At 59.0% G+C, this 19,861-nt stretch overlaps 1 protein-coding gene across 4 annotated transcripts in view; it reads left to right on the forward strand.

Annotated features, from left to right (window-relative positions):
* The first annotated feature begins 6,149 nt into the window (after positions 1-6,149).
* The window catches only part of BCL6 (BCL6 transcription repressor), a 31,844-nt gene continuing 18,132 nt past the window's right edge, over positions 6,150-19,861 (forward strand). Inside the window, exon 1 of one of the 4 annotated variants that reach the window (XM_077348023.1) lies at positions 6,150-6,382. The gene's annotated coding sequence lies outside the window, so the exon portion shown is untranslated. Of the gene's footprint in view, positions 6,383-10,436; positions 11,566-15,666; positions 19,165-19,861 lie in introns of those variants that run through there. The other 3 variants (XM_077348020.1, XM_077348022.1, XM_077348021.1) reach the window with 3 other exon arrangements.

Consider the following 19,861-nt stretch of genomic DNA (forward strand, 5'->3'; position numbering starts at 1 on the left):
CCCTGAAAACGCACAATTCCGTGTTATTGGGAAGGGCTGGGGGGGGGGGGGGAGGAGGTTAGGCTGAAGACAAGACACTTCCGAATTCTGCTCCCTATTTAACCCAGCCCTTCTTAGGTAAAACAGAAAACGGGGGAGAAACCAGATGTTGTTTGGCACAAGGGCAGGCCCCTACATAGTCCAAATCCCATGCACAATCCTTTTAATGCCTGGAGGCATGAAGGTGTTAATGAAGGCGTGGCCTCACATCTGCACATTATGCATATATGTGTCAGAGCTAAAGAGAGGGTTTCTTTTCTCTTTTTTTAACCACGCTGAAATATATAGCTCATAACCACCAGCAGCGCAAAGGAAAGAGGCTGCACCGTCCTGGTGCACGGATTTGCACGGATTCCTTCCACTGGAATGGCCTTCTTTGCACACGTGTGCAAATGCCCCCCAGCATCGACACCAGTAATGCTGTCCCCGGCATCGGCCTACGCAGACCGAAATCCCTGCTGGAGACAGAACCCGACTCTGTCCGGTGCTATAAAAGCAGGGTAGGAAATTGGCTCCACATCAAATTATGTAAAAAGTCTCGGAAGCATTTTAGGGGGGGGGGAGCCCAGACAAAGAAGCCCCCCCCCCCGCCCAGTTCTTTGAAATTAATTTTCCTGGAATAGGTGGATTTTATTTTGCTCACTGAAATTCGGAACCAGAAGGGCAACCGGATTACAAAGATATTTTTTTTAAGATCGAGGAGGAATGTAGGAAGTTAATTTTTTTTTGGGGGGGGGGTTAACAGAAAGGGTAACCCTCTTTGATATCAGTTGCTGGGGCCTGGATGGGCAAGTGGGTGGACTGGACCCTTTCCACACAGCTGTCTTTAAGATTATTTTGCACTTTCTAAACTGACTTCCCACTCCCACCCCCCTCCCCTGAGAGGTGCAAAAAACACTTCTCTCCGTGTGGGTTATCGAAAACAGCCAACACAAGCCACAAATGTGATCGGATGACAGACAGCACCCAGTTAAACTCCTTTGGGTGGGGGGAGGGCCTTCAGGGCCTGATGGCCATATGAGACTCCTCAGGGCAGATCGACAGCAATACCCGGGGCTCGTATTTGGGTCTCTCTTCTATTTTGGGTATGGCTCAGATAACTTTTGAGCTGAAACCACTATTCTATTCCCCTCCCCCTCCAGAAAAAAGCATTCTCTCCTAATCCTTCTGGGAGATTCTGGATGCCTCCAAACACATCCTGGATACATCAATATTTTGCCAAGGCTCACCAATTGATACCTTCAACGCACAACAACACTGGCTCTCAGAAGACAAAGGCAAAGGGGCAACGTGTCTCTGTCTGCATGCCTTGGATCAGGGGTAGTCAAACCGCGGCCCTCCAGATGTCCATGGACTACAATTCCCATGAGCCCCTGCCAGCATGCAGCCTTGGAGAATAACGGACTGGCAGGCAGAGGTTGACAGCTGTCGGGATTTTCTATGGCAGGCCTGCCCAAGCAGTGGAGAGCAAGATGCCTGCAGCTCTGTGTATCAAACGCTGAAAAAGTTTTCACGGTCAGCTTTTGGGAACACCAAAGGCCCTCTTTCAAATCACAAAAGATCGAAATGGGCATCTGTGATGGCTGTCCACATTCGTAAGTCCCCCCCCCCCTGCCGTTTGAGGCTGTCGTATGAGTCGTTCCAAACCATTCTTCCACACTCGGAATCTCCTCGATGTTTTGGTGCAACGTTGTACGGATCGCGCCCGTGGAGGAGACACCTTTCATTCGACAAGCCGTCACTCCCTCCGTGAGCATCTGGGCTCAGGAAACCCCCGTGAAACCGCCTCATCTCAATGAAAGGGAGTACCTCGAAAAGGCAATTCTTGGCCCCAGAATTTAAAAGCACGACCGGATAATTTGGGGATATCAGCAGCATATCCTTGACTGTTTTAAAACCTGCTTTTTAATCTACCCGGTCACTTGTGACAAGTTTCCCTTGGGGAATGCTAGGGTGTATTTACCCCGCTGTTCTTCCAGGGGTAGCATTCATAGGGCTCACCTTTTTATCTGCCCAACAACCCTGTAGGTAGACCAGGCAGATTAAGACTTCACAGACGCCATAGCTGAGCAGAGATCTGAACACAGCTGCGTCCCAGGCCTAGTCTGACACACTGGCTCTAAGGCAGGGGTAGTCAAACTGCGGCCCTCCAGATGTCCATGGACTACAATTCCCATGAGCCCCTGCCAACTGGCAGGGGCTCATGGGAATTGTAGTCCATGGGCATCTGGAGGGCCGCAGTTTGACTACCCCTGCTCTAAGGGCTCTTTTAGGGAATCAGGACCACAATCCTAAGACAAATGCATTTACCCCGAGATCACAAAAGTAAATTTGGCGAATGGGCGTCCACTTCTCTAAAATGCCCGCACATCTGCTAAAATTCTGGCTAATTCCCTCGGACATGCTTGCTCAACCTCTGTGGCGACTTAATTCTAAGTCAACATGGCTGGACGGGTAAATTATCCAGGGGCCTCCTTGCCCTGCGTCGGAGGAAGACGGCTCTCTTTGCGAAGGAACAACACATTGAGGCTGTTTATCGGGATTCTGTAACATGCGTTTTAATTTGACAGCTAATCAAACGGTCACTTTGTAGCCAGTCAATCAAACGGCCCTCCCCAGAGCCGAGTTCGAAAGGCAGGCCGTCTCTGCAGGGCTCGGTTCCAAGAAGAGAACGCCTCCGAACTCCAGGCTGAAGGGGTGGCCAGGCCAGAATGAGGCCTTGGCTCTGGGAGACGACATTCCTTCCCATAGTTCTACCAGGTCAGAAATGGCACCCTTGATCCAAAGGGGGAGCCCATGGGTGTCTGCACACCTTGGGGTGTCCAGTTCTGGGGTTCAGAATTCTGGGAGGGGGAGAAAATAAAGAGAGAACACTCACAGGCAGGAGGGTGGGCCACACAGGGGGGGGAAAGGTCATTTCATCCATTGCCCCAGACGGCAAACTCTTTTCCCTTCCTCCCGGGCAAGTGAGAGGAGTCCAAAGCCCCTACCCTTCACCCCCCATCCTCATATGCCAAAAAGGTGTGCAAGGGGGAAAGCCCCCCCCCAATTCTACAGGGCAGCCCCCTCCCAGACTGCCCTTGGCAAGACAGGAAGGGCAACCAAAGGAGAGCAGGCCAAATGTTCTCCGGACCAGGAGAAGAAGCAGATAAGTGCGTGTCAAGAGAGAAGCACAAGTTGGCTGCTGCTAGGAGAGGCTGGGCTGGAAATCCCTTTTCTGGCTGAAGGGACAGGGACGGGTCAGAGACGGAACCACGACGGAACCCAAAGGGAATGCCTGGTTCCAGGCCGGACGGTGCCAGAATCCCATCCCTGAACACATAACCGAGTGCACAACTCTCCTGGGAGGTAGGCTGACGGGATTAAACCCACCATGGGGCTGAGGCTGAGGGGCTGTGGCGTGCCACAGACCGGCCGTGGCTTTGGTGGGACGGACGAGGGGCTATGACAGCTCACACGTGGCCACTCACCTAGCAGGGGGGTTCAGGCGCTACCCGGCCTGCCCCAGAACAGGCAAACCGGTGCTAAGGCCACGGACTCATCCACGCAAGGAAAAGGCCCCGGGGGAGGCAGGGGAGGCCACCCGCCGCGGCAAAACAAAGCCGGACTCTTGTTGGGACCTTAACAGGCCAAGCGGGCGTTGCGATGGCCGTGCGATTTCTCTCAGAGAGAAGAAGACCCTTCTGCTGGAACGCCTCACTTGTTTTTTAAAGGTGCCACAAGACTCTGCTCAAAATCAGCCCAATGACAGAAAATGCACATTCTCCTTCCCGGGGGTGGGGGGCGGGGGGGTCCCAATGGGGGCAGCATCACCCGCGGGGGTCCCATGCGAACGTGCTTTCGCTTTCACAAACCACCCACAGCTGCTTTTTACATGCATGGGTGGGATGTTTGCTTTTGTGGGGGGGGGGAAGAAGCCTACCCTTCCCCATCCTGCGAAAATGGAGGCAGAAAGTTAAAAACAACAACAACAACAACAACAACAACAACAACAACAACAACAAAACCACCCCTCTTTGCAGCCGCCAAAATCTCCCTTGCTGGCGATGGGGATACATTTCGCCTTGCTCTGTGCCGCCCCCTCGGGCCGCTTCAGGGACGGCACCTCAGCGCTCAGCCGGCATGGGGGGCATTAAGCTACTGAAAGAACCCTTTTGGGGGGGGGGGCGAAGGAAGGAAGGCAGGCGACGTGGAGAGAGAATAAAAGGGCCACATGGGAGAATCGCAGCGACCCCGGAAAGTCCCCCGGGCTGGGACCGCAGGGATGGAGAGAAGGTGGGGAAGGCCACGGCGAAGCAAAAGAGCCCCCCACACACTATTTTAGGAGAGAGGTGTGTGTGTGTGTGGGGGGGGGGTCTCCGCCAAAATGTGCTGCCCTCGAAAACGTTTGGTGATCTTTGAGAAACTCGCTCAGAAAGGCGAGCAGGGCCGCGGCTGCGGGGAAAGGCCTCTGACCTGCCCTGGCCCGTCCGGGGGAAGCTCGGGAGGGGGGGGGGGGCTTCTTTCCAGACGGGCGGGCCAGGCCATTCGGGGCAGGGATCCCACCCCAGGAGGGTCGTGTCTGGCCCGGAGCCCTTCTGAAGACCCACCAAGTCCCGGGGGGGGGGGGGAGTCAAAGCGCGCACGCCAAGAAGCGGGGTCTGCAATGGAGCCCCCCCCCCCCCAGTCCCGGCAGCTGAGAGAGCGCAGAGGCCCCGCGCAGCCCCGGGGGGGGGGAGAGCCAGCGAGGTATTTTTAGATCGGGGGGGCTCTCCTCGTTCAATCCCCCCCCTCCGAAGCGCTGGATCCACTAGGCCCGGGCCCAGGCGCCGAAGCGGAGGCCGACCCCGCGCCCGTTGAGCCGAATCCTTGGCAGCCAACAGACCCCCCTGCCCGTCCCCTGGTGCCCGAAGAGCAGGCAGCCTCGTCCCGCCCGCGGGGCCCCGGGAGCTCGGCCGCAGAGGCCTTGCCGGTGGGACGGGACGGGACGGGACGGAGGCGCCTCGCGGGAAAGTCCAGGCGAGCCCGCCAGCTGCCGGACCCCAACCCTAGCTGGAGGGACGGGGGCGCCGGAGACGCTCCCCGCGCGGGGCGGCCAACTCCTGGCCGAGGCGCGTCGGGCCCGGGGCGCCCTGCGGAGGCCGAGCAGCCTCTCCGGTCGCCCCGGCTTAGCCCCTGGCCGCGGCCGCTCCGCCGCCTTCCAGCCGCCCCTTCCCTTGAGACACGCGGCTGCTGCTTTGGGGAAAGGGCCCGGGGCACCGGGGGATGGGGGGGCCTGCGGGAACCGACCCCTCGCCCCCCCCCCCCGTGCGAGTCTCCCGAGAGAAAGCGCAGCGGCGACTCCTCCTCCGCCCACAGGGCCCGAGACGACGACGACGACGAGCGGCGCAGGGCAACGTCCGCAACCCACCCGAGGAAGCCCCGTCGCTTCCCGCACCCGCGGCCCGCGATCCCGGCGCCTTCTCCACGCGCCGCCTGGCCTGGCGCTCGGCCGCGCAAAGCCCCGCCACCAACACGGCCCGGCCAAGGCGCCTGCCGCTTCTCCCCCGGGGCCGCCCGAGCGCGGCTGCCGCCCCCCGTCCCCCTGCCCCGGTTCGAGCCTCCTCCGAGTCCGTAAAAACAAACCAGCCAACCCACCCCCAGAGGACCTCTGTCGTTCGCCTGGGCCGGGAGCTCCGCCGCCGTCCGCGCTGCTCTTCGCCCCCTCCCCCCGTCCGGCTTCCGACCGTCCAAAAGCCAAAACGAAACGCCCAGACAGTCGTCGCCCCCTCCCCGAGACGGGGATCGGAAGCCCACCCCACCCCCCGCCTGGCTCGCGACGTCTGTCTGTTGCAAAAAACCAGGGAGACTTTGCAAAAGGCTGGGCGGGGGGGGGCTGTTTATACGGGGGGGGGGGAGACAGGGAAGCGAACTGGCTCCGGATCTGTCTTATGTCACCGCCCGGCCAAATGAGTTCTCAGAATTCCGAAAGGGCCAGGAGAAACTCTGCAACATTGTATCGAGGCCGAGCCTGACGTCACAGAAGGCCAGGGCGCCACGTGACTCGGGCGGGCGGAACGTTCCATCGGCGGTGGGGGAGTCCCGGCCGTGAGGTCGCGTCGGGGGCTTTCCCCGAGGGGTCCCGAGGGGCCCGGGCCCGGCTTCCCCGGGGGCTCCGTCTCGGTTCTCCGGGCGGCTCCCTCGGCGGGGTCCCGGGGCGTGTGCGCGGCTCCGGGCCAGAGGGGCGTGGGGCCGGCTCCCCCCGGGCCGTGGGCAATGGTCGGTCCGGCCGCTCAAATTCCGAGAATTGAGCGGTGTTGATTCTTAGAACTGGGGTTCTTAGAAGTGGTGATGCAAGGAGTTTCTAGGAAAGCGCGGAGACCAGGTGATGATGCGCCCGCTCGCTCCCTCGCTCGCTCGCTCCCTCGCTCCCCTCTGCGCCGCGGCGGTGGCGGTGGCGGCTCCCCCTCGGGCGCCCGGGTCGCCAGTCCCCGCTCCCTCTCCCTCCTTCTCTCTGCGCCTGCCGCGGCCCGCCGGCCTCTGGATTCGAATCCTCCGCTCGGGCAGGAATTGTGGTTTCCATCCTGCGGGGGGGGGGCAGGGGGGAGGACTGCTGCGCCGCTTCCACCCCCCCCCCCCCCTCTCCCGCCCGGCTCTCTTTGGGAGGCTGCTCCGCTCTGGCTCCGGCGCCTGTTGACTTGGCCCGCGCCGCCCCGGCAGGTGGCGGAGGCCGCCGAGAGGGAGAGCGGAGCGGAGCGGAGGAGAAGGGGCGGCCGGGGCCGGGGCTCCGGAGCGCGGCTGGCGGCGGGGAGGCGGCTGGCGAGAAGCTCGGGGCGGAGGCGCCCGCTGGCTGCCCGGCTTGCCCGCCCGGCCGGCTGGCTCCTTCTTCCGCGGCTCCAGCCCGGCGCCTGGGCTTCCCCGCGGGCCACGCCGCCGCCTCCCTCTGCCTCCGCCCGGCCGAGATGACTTTGCAGCCGCGCTCTGCTCCGGCTTCTCGGCTTCCGAGCAGGCAGGCAGGCAGGCGGGCGGCAGGGCCCGGCGGCCAGGGCGGCCCAGCGTCCGAGCTCAGAGGCCGGAGGCCGCCGGCGCTCGCCGCTGTCCGGCGCCTGTCTCCGGGCCGACCGTCTGGCCGGCCGCGGGCAGTGTGGGCGTCGTGGGGCCGGCTCGGGGCTGGCGGCGCGGGCCCTGCCTGTCTCGGGCTTGCGGATCGGGCCCCGGGAGGGCGTCGGGGGCTCCGGGCGCGGGGGCCGGGGAGACAGACCCGCGGGCGGCGCATGACGGTGCAGAAACGGGCGGCCACGGGCGGCGTGCCTTATGGGGGGGGGGCTCCCACGAATTCCTCCGGGGATCCGGAAATAACAATTGGGGGGACGGAATGTTTTGGGACTCCCCCTCCCCAAATCTCGGTATGTTTCTCCGAGCGCGGCGTTGGCGAGGTCGTGACATTGACAGCTCCGGGCAGCGGCTGAAGGCGTCCGGGGTGGCCGGGAGCCCCCGCCCGGTGGGGATCGATAGGTTGGGGGGGGGGTCCAGAAGCTGTTGATAGCAAAGAGTCGGGCTGGCGGCGGTGGCCGGTTTCATAGGCGCCCCCCCCCCCCAATAAATTCTGCCTCCTGCGGGCAAAGAAAAGCGCCGGGAGCCTTTTCCAGTCGGCCCCGGGCGGGCTCTGTCTGCGAGGGCTTTAAAACAACCCTCGGGGGGGGGGGGGCTGTTCGGATTTTGCAATCCCGGAGTGATCCCGAGCGGCCGGGGAGAGCGGAGCGCGGCGGGGTCGTCCCGCGGGAGGAGGCAGTGGCCCCGGCTCGCCTCTCCTGCTCCGGAGTAAAGTACTGCGGAATAACTGCGCCCCGGGGGCAGGAGACGGTTCTTTCCCTGGGCCCCGTGTCGCGGTGGAGCTTCTGCCACTAGTCCGGGAGAGTTCGCTTTTGCGGGACTTTGACTTTGGAGTTGCGCGGGGGAAGGGAAGCGCCTGCTCCGCGGGGGTCTGCGAAGGGCGAGGGGCCACTGCGGAGCAGGCGCTGCGCTCTGCGCTCTGCGCGGGGAGGCCTGATCGGGACTTTGGGGGGTATCCCGTATCCGAGTCATTCCAGGGTCGCGGAAACAGAGTGGCTTTGCTTAAGGCGGAGGGAGTTAAAATCCCCCCCCCCTTTGCCTCGCTTTCTTGAAAGCCTCCCTCCTTTTGCGAAGAAACCGGCAGGATTCGAACGCAGTCCCCAGCGCGGAGCGGCTGAAAAAGTGAAAACGCAGGGGAGGGGAAAGGGGGAAAGCTCCGCTCTTGTTTTGAAATTGAAAGCTTCCAGGCTCGGGGCGAGGGCTCGGCGGACAGAGAGAGGGCCTGGCCAGGCGCCGCCTCCTCCTCCGCGGACAGGAGGGGGAGGGGAAGACAGACTTTGTTGTGAAAACTTCGGCTCCCAAAAACCCTGCCTTGTGTGTGGACCAAGAGTGACGTCTGGCGGTGGATGGGGGAATAACGGCCCGGATGCCCCTCCCCCTCCCCCCTTCTCCATGTAGTTGTTCCTGCTCTTTATGCCTTTTTGCAATATTATGATATGACCTTCCTCTGTGTGTGTGGGGGGGGGGGGGCAGCACCTGCTGTGTGAAAGGAGCTGTTTCTTCTAGATCATTTCAGAGGTGTGTGGGGGGGGGGATTGAAATCAGCCTCCCCTTTCTGGACTTGCACCACTACAAAGATCCTTTACTGGATTTATTTTGCTGGCCCATCAGGTAGACTAGAGAGGGAGACTGAGCTGCAGACGTGGACTTCCCTGCGGCTGCCGTGGAAAGAGAGGACCGGGCATTCCGTGGGAGAGGGTTCGTGGCTCAGTGGCAGAGCCTCTGCTTGGCATGCAGAAGGTCGTACGTTCAACCCCCAGCCTCCAGTTGGGGGTGACGTGACATGCCTCCTCCCGAGCTTGTGGAGAGCAGCTGCCAGTCTGAGCGGGCAAGACTGATTTGGGGGCTGAGCCTGTGCTTGGTGTGCAGAAGGTCCCGGGTTCGATCCCCGACATCTCTAGTTAGAAGGACCAGGCGGCGGGGGATGAGAAAGGCCTTTTTGTACCCGTGACCCCGGAGAGCACCTGCCAGTCTGACAGGCAATGCCGACTGAATGGACCAAGGCTGCGGCTCTTGAGAATGCCGCGTTGTGTGTCCGTGTCGCTCGAAGGACAAACGCGTCTGCTAAACACACTCATGTTTGCTTCCAAGGTCCTGAAAATTATGCGTAGAAAGGAAGGGTCTGCGAAACCATTTTTGTTGGAGGGGAAAAGAGGAGGGGATGTCATGCAGGGGAAAGAAGGGCGCTTCCTTCGAATAGCTCCCTGAAATATTAACGCAGGGGTGGGCAAAGTGGGGCCCTCCAGATGTCCATGGACTACAATTCCCATGAGCCCCTGCCAGCATTCGCTGACAGGGGCTCCTGGGAATTGTAGTCCATGGACATCTGGAGGGCCCCACTTTGCCCACCCCTATATTAACGTATGATGGAACGGGAGGCTGAAGCTGAGCCCAAATCCACTGGATCTTTTTGAGCCTGCCCTGGTGGGTTTTGCCGTTTTGCATCTGAACAAGGATTCAAAGCGCATCTCGAAGGGCCGTCTGGCTACTGAAGGCCTTCCTCCCCCCCTTCTCCCCCCCCCGCCCTTTCCCGTGTTGATAAAACCCACAGGGAGGGTGGAGGGACCGCGAAGAGTCCTCCTAACCTGTTTGGACGGCTTGAGCTTTCCCGTTGCAGGGATTAAATTTTAATTCTCTGCAATTCTATAAAGTATGCATGAACCCGTGGATTGCAGAGAGTGGGGCTTGTGGTTTGGCTCCGGAGCGCGTGCAGAGGGTCCCAGGGCTTCATCCTGAAAGCCAGCTGTCTCCAGCAGAGGACCCGAAGAGCCCCAGCTGGTTGGGCTCACCTGCGCTGAGCTTGGCTGGCTACGAGGCCGAGGCAGACAGATGGGGGACCTCGTCTTTTGGCCCCGGGTCCTCCCGAATCCTTCAGTGACAAAGATCGTGCAAGAAGCTTCTTGCTGTCTCCCCCTCCCCCTCCCTGGTGAGAGAGTGTTAAAGCTTTGGCAGCAAACTAAGAATAAGAATATAATAGTAATAAATAATTTAACCTCCAAGATGATGCTTCAAAGTCAGAAGGGTTCTGTCCCATAAAAGAATCCAACTTTATTGGTTTAAGGCAGCGTTGTGTCTGCAGAGGCCCACGGACCGAGATGCGTCTTTTGCTTTGGCTCTTTGCAGCATCCAGGCTGTTGCTTGGTTGGTTGGGGGGGATATATGGGGCTGGGAGAGGCTGTTGACTTGTAGCCCACTTCCGACGACCCTGTAAGGCAGGGGTAGTCAAACTGCGGCCCTCCAGATGTCCATGGACTACAATTCCCAGGAGCCCCTGCCAGCATTTGCTGGCAGGGGCTCCTGGGAATTGTAGTCCATGGACATCTGGAGGGCCGCAGTTTGACTACCCCTGCTGTAAGGTTTCCAAGGCAGGGGTCTTTAGAGGTGGTTTCGCATTCCCTCCCTCTGCCCAGCAACCCCCGGGCTTCCTTGGTGGTCTCCCATCCAGGGGCCCACCAGGGCCGGCCCTGCTTGGGGGACCTTACCAGGTCAGCCTTAAGGCTCCGTTAAAGGCACCCTCTGGCCGAAGGGCAGGAAGCTCAAGAGGCAAGTGCTGCCAAGAGGAGTGACCTTTCGACTCTGAAACGATTCCTCAAATCAAAGTTACCCAGGAACGCTTTCCTTTTTCTTTTTAAAATGACTTTATCTCAAAGGCCGCCTGCCAGGCCCCCCGAGGAAGGAAGCGACCCAGCCGATGTTGGGCTCCTTCTGGCCCGGTGCGATGCAGGCCTCGGGCGCTTGAGGCAGAAGCCGCTTGGAGGTCCTTCAGCAGAGCTGGAAACCTTCGGAGTTGGGGGGTCCTTAACGGGCAGGCCTGGAAGAAGCGTTCGGGGCAGGGACTCCGAATGGAGTCCAGGAGGGCTTGCTGTCGGGAAGGGGAGAAGGAGCCCGAACCGAACCGTCCGGGTTGCACTGCTGCACGCGGAGAAGCAGGCCGGAGGCTCCGTGGTCAGCCCTGGGGTGGGGGGTGGGGGCTGCCCGCCCTTCTGCCTTTCTCTCCCACGAACTTTCACTTTGCATTTGGGGTCAGTGTCGGTTGTGGTCGACGGGAGGGAGGAGGGGGCTCTGGGGAAGTGGTCGCGGCCAAGAAGTCGTATTCTGACTGGGGGGGGGGGGGCGTTTCCCACGCGCTGGTTTCATATCCTCTCAGATGTTGGCTTCCCCTCCTGAAATGTAAGCTCCCCCCCTCCTCCCCCCTCCCCGGCCGCCTCGATCCCCTTGATTTCACCTGTGGGCATATAAAAGATGAATCTCTGAAACCTCCTGGGCCTGCTGGAGTTTCTTTTTGCGTCCTGATCCACGCCGCAAATGCGTCTCCGGTCTCCGAAGCCGCTCCGTAGAAGTTGTCTTCGGCCAGGAGCTGTCGGTGTCCCATGGACCCTCCCCCTGACAGAGGACCCCGTGCGGGAGACGGTGGCTTTCTTCACACTCTCTTCATGGCCGGTGCCGCTGCTTTGGGTGGGTGGGGAGCGAGACCCTTCCTCCAGGGGGCCTGCTTTGGAGGAGGGGGAGACTGCTACACGGGGGTGGAGGGAGGGGTCTACAGAAGTGGGGAGATGGGTCTTGGTATTCCCCCTGGACTCTGGGATCCTAAGTGACCTGACCTTGTTTACCAGCTGTGCAGACAAATGACAGCCCCCGCCCACCCCCGGCCCCTTCCTGTTTTGGTAGCTTTGCTCAGACACTGCACTTGCGAGATATGCCACGTTCTTTGGTTCGCCTCCCCCCCCTTTCAGAAAAGCTCATGTGCAAATGCTTGTTTATCGAATAGCAGCACAACCCTCCCACCCCCCAAATCCATACCCCAGCGGCTGCATTCAAGAACCGGGGCCGGTCCGGTCCCTTGTGACACTCCAGGTCTTGAATTTCGGCCTCTCTGCAGTTGTGCAGCCTTCCGGGTGTAGAATCTGGAATGTTATTTGCAACAGACGGTTAAATTATTTGGGGACTGGCTGGCCGGGGTGTGTGGGGGGGGTTGCTTCTCAAGAAGCTGGGGAATACGTTCGATTCGAGTCCAGCAGAGACCGCGAGGGTTTTTCGGAGCATGGTCTGTGGACAGCCCCAGCTCCCTCCGTCAGAGAGGAGGGGTCCGAGTCTGGAGAGCTCATCTCCCCGGTCCCTTCTTGGTCACCTGGGCTTGCATTTCGCTCTCCCACTTCAGATCACGATGGCAGCCCCTGAGCCCATCTCCTGGGGAAGCGGTTTCCAGACCGGGGATCGAGGGTCGGGGGGTTGGAAGGATCTCTCGCCTGTCCCCGGGGGTCTCTGTATGACATGAAAGGGCCAGCCACAGGCAGGGGCCGTGCAAAATCCAGACCACCCACCGTGTCGTAAGCCCTCTCAACCAAAGCCCACTGAAAGGATGCCAAGTGTCATTCGGGTTTGTCGACAGTTTTAACTGTGACCAAATTGGGGGGGGGGGGCAGGTTTTCCAAGGCCTGCTTCTCAAGACTCTGTCTGCCCTCCCAAATGTTAACACAGCCGCAGAACAAAAGCTGCCAGCTCCTGGGGGTGGCAAGGGCTGGGTTGGGGGCCTTGGGGGAGGTCAGGGGGCACGCCGTTGGAGAGGGGCCTTGGCTGAGTTGAATGCCAGAGCCCATGCTCCAAAGCAGGGGTAGTCAAACTGCGGCCCTCCAGATGTCCATGGACTACAATTCCCAGGGAATTGTAGTCCATGGACATCTGGAGGGCCGCAGTTTGACTACCCCTGCTCCAAAGCCACCGAGGGGACCAGCCTCTGTAGCTGGACTCCTGCTTTTTTCTGCTGCTGCAGGCAGACAAATACAGCGGCCCCTTTTGAACCTGCTCCTTGAGGAGGAATCAAACCATCCGAAAGCTACGTACAGCCCACTCCCAGCCATTGGGCAAGCCAGCGAGTTCGGCTTAGGAGATTCCACCACCCCAGCGCCTATTCTGGACCCCCTGTGGGGAGATTATTTGACCGGCAGACGTCCGCCCGCCCACCCTTCCTGTCTTGGGGAGCGAGACTTGGCTGGCCAAGATGCTTCCAGCACCCGGTCCGGCCGGCCAGCTCAGGTGGCTTCCGAAGGGCAGCTCTGCCCCCGTTCCCTTCCAGAGGCTGCCTCAGACGCCAGACTTGCTTGTCCCGGCACATTTCCTATTGCAGAGCCACAAATGCCCCAGGAAGTTTCTGTCATGTGCGTGTCACCGCCGCATCGTCGCCCCACGTCCATGTGGGCGACCTCTGCACATGCGCAGGGAGATGTGTTGCATTGCGGCGTCTCTTGAGCCCTGCTCTGGGTCTCGCCTGGCCCGGCCCATTACTGGGGCACGGCTGCATGGGGCTTGGCAGTGGCGGGATGTGCAGGTGCGCTGTGCATTGAACACTATGCTGGCACTATGGCATTTCTGTTGGCGGTCCTGCCAGTGTGGGGGCAGGCGTGGAGTGGCGCTCCTGGATTCCACTCTGGGTGAATTTCTAGCTGTTAGGATCGGGGCCACCCATGGGCCACCACCTCAGGAAGGTGCAGGGAAGGCGGTGTGCGGAGAGGGGGCTCTCGGGGGTCTTCCACTTGCTGCCCCACTTACTCAGTGGGCTGTAGTATCTACCCAAGGCCTTTCCCAAGGATGTGCATAGGGTCCTCCTGATTACAGCACTGCAGCAGTGAGGCATCCTTTGATGAACAGATTTCAGGGAGTAGCTGGTCTGGTCTGGTCTGCAGGAGGACAAGCTTGTCTAGTAGCACCTTAAGAGACCAGCAAGATTCTGAGGGGGCTGAACTCTTTTGAGAGTCCAAGGTGTCTGGCAGAGGGAACTTGGGATCCTGAGAGGTTGTGCTTCTGAGATCATAAGAAGAGCCCTGCTGGATCACACCAATAAGGATCCTTCTGGTCCAGCCTCCCGTCTCACCCAGGGGCCAGCCAGTTCCCCTGGAGGGACAACAGCAGGGCAGAGAGGCCGAGCATCCTGTCTCACACAGAGGCCAACCAATTCCCCCAGAGGTCCAAAAAAATGGCAGAGAGGCCGAGGCCTTCCTAAGAATGTAAGAAGAGCCCTGCAGGATGCGACCAGTGAGTTATCTAGTCCAGCCTCCCGTCTCATCCAGGGGCCAGCCAGTTCCTCTTGAGGGCCAACAGCGGAGCATGAAGTTTCCTCTGGGCTCTGGGCTTCAGAGCATTAGTGCCTCTCCATGTGGAGGTTCCCCTCAGGCACCGTGGCCAGCAGTGCCCCTGACAGACCACTCTCCCATGAATCTGTCTAATCCCCTTTTAGTGAGCTGTGGATTCCTGTGGCCGTCACCGCAGCCTCTGGCAGCAAAGTTTTGATCTCTTTCTTGGTGGTCTCCAAAGTGTTTCTGGATGTGAATCTAGCTCTGCTCCACAGTGTGTTGCACTAGAGCAGGGGTAGTCAAACTGCGGCCCTCCAGATGTCCATGGACTACAATTCCCAGGAGCCCCCGCTGGCAGGGGGCTCCTGGGAATTGTAGTCCATGGACATCTGGAGGGCCGCAGTTTGACTACCCCTGCACTAGAGCAAGGGGTTCGGTGCAGCACCTTCACAAACACCTTCCTGTAGTACATGCCCAAAGTGTGGCACATTCTCCGTGTGGGGGAGCGCATGAAACCACCAGACACAGAGGCTTTGGCCAGAGACCTCTCCCATTTCTCCCACCTGAGCTGCTTTTCGACTCCAGCTGGTGTCTGGGGAGTGGGACTGGGGGTTTCCAAGGAGCTGGGAAGAATTTAGGGCCAGTTAAGACGCCCCAGCTCAGAATGTTTTCTGACTCTCAAAGGTTTGTTTCCTGGAAGTCTTGTCTTTAAGGCGCTGCTGGGTTCTACTCCCCGGCTTGCTCCGAGTTCCGACACTTAACGATGCTGAAGCCACGAGGGCCGATTCCGTGGCCATGGGAGCCACGTGATTGCCCTGCTGGGGAGCCACTCACCTTCCTCTTCCGGGTCACTGCCTTTCCTAGAAGCGCATGTCTCCCCTGGTAGGAGCGTGTCTCTCTTTGGGACCTGTCATTGAGGGCTCCGTTTATGTTTTGTGATGATTGCCTAGCTATCCTTGTCAAACCAGGTCTTGGAAGCTCAGAAGGGTGGCAGAGCCCTGAGGAAGTCCAGGGTGGCTATGCAGAGGGCAGGCCAGGGCATCTCTGTTCATCTCTTGCCTTGGAGACCCTGCCGCGGGAGTGGCCAAACGGTGGTTCTCCAGAAGCCAGGGGCTCATGGTCATTGTAGTCCACGGACATCTGGGAAGTCAGAGTTTGGCCACTGCTGCCCTACAGTTTGGCCACCCTAAGGCAGCTGTTACTTGATGGCTCACAGTTATTAGGCCCTGACCCGGCTGCTCTAGGCTGGCCGGATCTCATCGGATTTCGGAAGCTAAGCAAGGTCGACCCTGGTTAGCCCCTGGATGGGAGACCCCCCAACCAAATGGGGTCAGCTGTGGCTGGATGGCACTTTCTACCACTGTCCATGACTGTCCAAGGCAGGGGTAGTCAAACTGCGGCCCTCCAGATGTCCATGGACTACAATTCCCAGGAGCCCCCTGCCAGCGAATGCTGGCAGGGGGCTCCTGGGAATTGTAGTCCATGGACATCTGGAGGGCCGCAGTTTGACTACCCCTGGTCCAAGGGGTGTCAGGAGGTGCTGGGAAGAGAGGGACCCAAAACACCCAGGTTTGTCTGGTCGGGGCTTAGAAACTGACTTCCAATTTTCAGAACCCCCCCTCCCCTTCCTCCTATTTTTGATCTGAAAAATATCAGGCCTTTGTGCTAAATGAAGGATGCTCAGAGAGAGGTCAGCAGAATCTCATATGAAGAACCAGGTTCGATTCTTCGCTCCTCCTCCACGTGCACTCAGCTGGGTGACCTTGGACCAGTCCCAGTTCTCTCAGGGCTCTCTCAGCCACACCTACCTCTCAGGGTGTCTGTTGTGAGGAGAGAAGGGGTCAGCCACCTCGAGACTCCTTCGGGTAGTGAAAAGCGGAGTATAAAAAACCCCAGCTCTCCTCTTCCTCCTTTTCCGCTGAAATCTCCTCTCCCACCGTCTCCCTCTCCGGCTTTCTTCTTTGAGGAGAACTTTCCTATAGGCTTCCCCTGTTATCTTAGTGGAGTTTTTTGGGAATGGGGTTGGGGGTGGGAAATATTCAATAGAGGCGCTGGCTGGACTTTCTGAGACCCTGCAAGCTCCCTCCTTAAGTGTGAGCGGCTCTCCTCCTGCCCTGATTCACGGGCACAGAAGCAGTTCCTGGGAAGAGGCTCCCTTCATTCTGGATCTCACAGTGGAATGTTGAGGTTTCTGCGGCGGGTGATTCGCACTCAGGGCTTGCAAGTCCCTGGGCCTGGAGCGCATGAAGAACGGGGTGGACGCAGTGCACGGCAGGCATTAACGCACACAAAGGATGCAGCTTGTCCCAAAGGGGACCTGCTTTTACCTACTGCTGGAACCTGCAGTTTATGAAATACATCTGACGGGCAGCAGTTGCCCAGTACGGAAAGATGGAATGTTCCATCCGGAGGACACAGAATAGAACTGGAACCGTTTCTGTCTCGCTGTTCCCGAGTGACACCATCCAGCCTGGGGGCAGCCAGCAGCTGGCTCTCGGCCTACGCGAGGTCACAGCCTGCCAGCCGAGGGTCCGTCAAGCACAAGGAGAGGATAAGCTGTTTTTAACCCTCTGCCGCTCGACAACATTGCCCTGAAGCACGGAGAGGTTGCCGCTTTGCTTTCCAGAACAAAACCCTGGGATGGAAGCTGTCTGCACCAAAACACCACCACAGTCAAAAAATGGAGCTTCCTTGTAGAGGGGCAGTCTCCTGAACACGGGGTTGGGGACAGGAAGACCTCTGCAGGCTCCAGTGGGGGGCTTTCTGGAGGCACCGGTCAGGGCCCTGGTCCTGGGGGAGTCGGAGCTGGGCCCGTCTGTTTGGGGGGCTTGTGAATTCTGTCCAAGGAGGTGCGTGAGCTGCCTAGATTGGCCACGGAAGATCTCTCGGGTCGTCTGGTTAAAAGATCACTGGCTTGGGGGTTGGTTCTCTCTGGACCTGGAGATTTGGGAGGCAGCTAAAGTATCTTTCTAGGACGGGATTGGCTGGAAGCAAGAATATGTCTGTGTGTGTGTGTGTGGGGGGGGGGGGGTTCAGGCAGGCTGAGGACCCAATTGCTTGAATGAGAGGCAGGCGGGAGCTGAGTTTAATGATGTGGGATCGCCCTCTAGTGGACAGACTAATAACAACAACCCTTTCATAGGCCATACATAGATCTCCGGTTTTGGCTCTTGCCCAATGTGAGTGTTCATCCCTGCTAGACGCAGGCCGATTACGCCTGGGTTGTTTTCTCCTGCTTTCGCCATGCGTGTTGGTCGGGTTTTCTCGCTCAGTTGGCCCTCTGGCTCCCGTAGGCACTCAGTTCACTCTCTGGCTGCTGTTTCCCGGCGTTTTCTGAGAGGGGGTTTGTGCCGATTTTCCCTCTTGTTTTGCTTCCAAGCCGAAAGTAATTCAAAAGCAAACAGGTTTCCTTGGTTTCCCCCCCCCCACCCCGACCATTTGCCACCTCCAAAAGATTTTAGGAGTCTAGTCCAGCAGGGGAAGGGGCTGCCTAAGGAGGTGGGGAGCTCCCCCTCACTGGCGGTCTTCAAGCAGCGGCTGGACAGATCCTTCTCCTGGGTGCTTGAGGCTGATCCTGCTTTGAGCAGGGGGTTGGACTAGATGGCCTCCATGGACCCTTCCCACTCTAGGATTCTAGGAGTCTAGTCCAGCAGGGGAAGGGGCTGCCTAAGGAGGTGGGGAGTTCCCCCTCACTGGCCGTCTTCAAGCAGCGGCTGGACAGATCCTTCTCCTGGATGCTGGAGGCTGATCCTGCCCTGAGCAGGGGGTGGACTAGATGGCCTGCATGGCCCCTTCCCACTCTAGGATTCTAGGAGTCTAGTTCAGCCGTGGAAGGGGCTGCCTAAGGAGGTGGGGAACTCCCCCTCACTGGCCGTCTTCAAGCAGTGCCTGGACAGATCCTTCTCCTGGATGCTGGAGGCTGATCCTGCACTGAGCAGGGGGTGGGACTAGATGGCCTTTGTGGCCCCTGCCCACTCTAGGATTCTAGGAGTCTAGACAGTTAACAAGAGTTTCGATCAGTGGGGCAGCAAGTGGATCAGGCCGAATTCCCATCTTCCCCCTGGGTTGGCCAGGTGAGGACTAGGAGCTGAGCGTGTTTCCACTGGAGGTGGCAGGTGCTCCTCTTGCAGAAGAAACGAGTTCTTGATGCTTCTTGACAGGAGAAACTTGTTGGGGAGCTTGCTTCATCTTTCCCAACCGCAGTGTTTGGGAGTTGTTTCTCTCTAGACTTGAGTTAGCAGAACTCCCCTGCCAGAACTCGGGATCTAGCTGCTTCCCAGTTACCTCTCTGGGGTCGCTCCCTCTCCAGCCGGCTGTTTAAGACCTTAGGCGTCGGGCCCAGTACCTTTTGAATGCAAAGCTTGGCTCCTGCCTCTGAGCCTCGGGCCCATCCCTTGAATGCTGGAGCGGAGGAGTGTTTGAAGGAGGCAAGGCACGTGATGGCTGGTGGGGCCCGGTCCCTCTGGGTGTCCAAAGGACTGGGGAGAGATCGTTTGCACCTACGTGGATGACTGAGCCGGTGGAGCAGGTATTTTGGGGTTCCTTTGCTGCTCGTGAGCCCAGGTCGCGTCGCTGGTCAAGTTCTGCAAGCCTGTGGGTGTCGGGATCCGATGAGTCCTCCTACCTGTCAAAGCTTTCTGAACAGGTAGGGCTTCTCTGAGTAGGCGCAGGAACGCGAGAAGATTCCTCGGAGGTTCGAGTCCAGTTCCCAAGCCACGTTGTAGCTCCGCAGCCCTGATTTTCGCCTCTGAAATGGAATTTTAGCAGCTTGCTTTATTTTTCCCCCTTTTTGTGTTGGCAATCGGACGTAGCGTGGTGAATTTTGCTGCCCTCCCCCCCCCCTCTTTTTCTTTACTCGCCTGGGGATGGGCCCGTTTTTTGTGGGCCAAATCGCAAGAGCCACCGAGCAGGGAGAGCTTCCCAAAGTGACTCTTTGTTGAGATGTTGTCAGAAGCCGACACCGGGACGAAAAAGGATTTTTCTCGAGGTAGGTGGACAAGTGGAGCTGGGATTTAAGATGACCACTTAGAATGGAGTCAGAGAGTTGGGAGGGGCCAGGCAGGCCCTCTGGTCCAGCTTCAGTGTGACCTGAGTTTTCCCTCCAGCTCAGTTGTCGTCGTCCCGTCCCGTCCCCCCCCCCGTGCTTTTCAAGCCCACTGGACAGGTTCACGGCCTCTGCCACTGTCGTCTGAGTGACCTCTGTCATGGTTCCTGCTCAAGTCAAGGGACAGTTGGGGAAATTTCAAGTTTTAGGGGGAAAGTTCCAAAACCTTTCAGCGCTGAGAGCAGATGCCTTAGGGGTAGTCAAACTGCGGCCCTCCAGATGTCCATGGACTACAATTCCCATGAGCCCCTGCCAGCGTTTGCTGGCAGGGGCTCATGGGAATTGTAGTCCATGGACATCTGGAGGGCCGCAGTTTGACTACCCTTGCCTTAGATCTTGTAACTGAAACCTTTCTCAATCCCACGGTGACTTGCATCCATTTCCTATTCCTCCGTTGTGGCTTTCGCCGTTTTTGAGAGGTTTGTTTTGTTTGCTTTGAAGGGAGCCTTTGCCCAGGTAGACGGCGGAGAAATGGGGTGAGAAATGGGTGGAGTCAGAGGGAGGTGGCGTTTTTGAGCCGCAGGAGATGGTCTCGTTTATCGGAACACGGTCACCCAGCCTCTGTTCCGTCTTTGTAAAC

This window comes from Paroedura picta, chromosome 8 (genome assembly GCF_049243985.1).
Source record: "Paroedura picta isolate Pp20150507F chromosome 8, Ppicta_v3.0, whole genome shotgun sequence".
NCBI lineage: Eukaryota > Metazoa > Chordata > Lepidosauria > Squamata > Gekkonidae > Paroedura > Paroedura picta.